The sequence below is a fragment of the Suncus etruscus genome, chromosome 1 (assembly GCF_024139225.1).
Source record: "Suncus etruscus isolate mSunEtr1 chromosome 1, mSunEtr1.pri.cur, whole genome shotgun sequence".
NCBI lineage: Eukaryota > Metazoa > Chordata > Mammalia > Eulipotyphla > Soricidae > Suncus > Suncus etruscus.
In genome coordinates this window covers 194,174,230-194,175,570 of record NC_064848.1, presented here as the reverse complement: position 1 = coordinate 194,175,570, position 1,341 = coordinate 194,174,230, and the positions used below count along the sequence as shown (strand labels likewise).

Genomic DNA, 1,341 nt, shown 5'->3' with positions numbered 1-1,341 from the left:
TAGAAGTCAGGGCTAGTGGAGAGGAGAGGTTGGCTGAACATAGAAATGGCAAGCAGTCTTCATTAACAGAATTTATTTGGAGGAGCGAGAGAACTGTGATAAGAAGATTCACATCAAGGTAACATCCTAAATGGCTTTTTGAAAAAAAAATTGGTTTAGTTCATACTTAGCTGTGCTCAAGTCTAACTCTACAGATCATATGGGGTGCCAGGAATTGAACCCAGGTAAACTGCATGCAAAGCAAGTGTACAATCTCTCCAATCCCTCTAAATAGCAAAAAAAAATTTTTTGTCCCCCCCATTCACAATATAGACCAGACAAAGGAACCTGGTTTGAGGTGTATATGGGAAGCATTTACTGTACCTCCTCTTTCTATACAGTCAGTGTAAAGAACACAGCCTGTGGTAAGCATTGGGAGGCCTTATCTTTTTTTTTCCTTCATTTTTTCCTTTATTTAAACATCTTGATTACATAAATGATTGTGATTAGGTTTCAGTCATGTAAAGAACCCCCCCTTCACCAGTGCAACATTCCTACCACCAATGTCCCAAATCTCCCTCCATCCCACCCCACCCCCACCTGTACTCCAGACAGGCTTTCCCGTTTCCTCATTCATTCACATGATTATGGTAGTTCTCTGTGTAGTTATTTCTATAGCGTATTCACCACTCTTTGTGGTGAGCTCCATGAAGTGAGCTGGTGTTCCAGCCCTCCTCTCATTGTCTCTGAGGATTATTACAAAAATGACTTTTATTTTTCTTAAAACCCATAGATGAGTGAGACCATTCTGCGTCTCTCTCTCTCTCCCTCTGACTTATTTCATTCAGCATGATAGATTCCATGTACATCCATGTATAGGAAAATTTCATGACTTCATCTCTCCTGATGGCTGCATAATATTCTATTGTGTATATGTACCACAGTTTCTTTAGCCATTCGTCTGTTGAAGGGCATCTTGGTTGTTTCCAGAGCCTGGCTATTGTGAATAGTGCTGCAATAAATATAGGTGTGAGGAAGGGGTTTTTGTATTGTATTCTTGTGTTCTTAGGGTATATCCCTAGGAGTGGAATAGCTGGGTCGAATGGGAGCTCAAATTCCAGATTTTGGAGGAATCTCCATATCGCTTTCCATAGAGGTTGGACTAGACGGCATTCCCACCAGCAGTGGATGAGTTCCTTTCTCTCCACATCCCTGCCAGCACTGATTGTTCTCATTCTTTGTGATGTGCACCAATCTTTGTGGTGTCAGGTGGTATCTCATTGTTGTTTTGATTTGCATCTCCCTGATGATTATTGACGAGGAGCATTTTTTCATGTGCCTTTTGGCCATTTGTATTTCTTT

The 1,341-nt window shown here is 41.2% G+C and overlaps 1 non-coding gene across 1 annotated transcript; it reads right to left on the bottom strand.

Annotated features, from left to right (window-relative positions):
- Window positions 1-286: 286 nt before the first annotated feature.
- On the bottom strand, window positions 287-421 carry LOC126031492 (small nucleolar RNA SNORA51). The gene has a single exon (XR_007503350.1). It is a non-coding gene; the product is annotated as a small nucleolar RNA SNORA51 (small nucleolar RNA).
- Window positions 422-1,341: the final 920 nt, after the last annotated feature.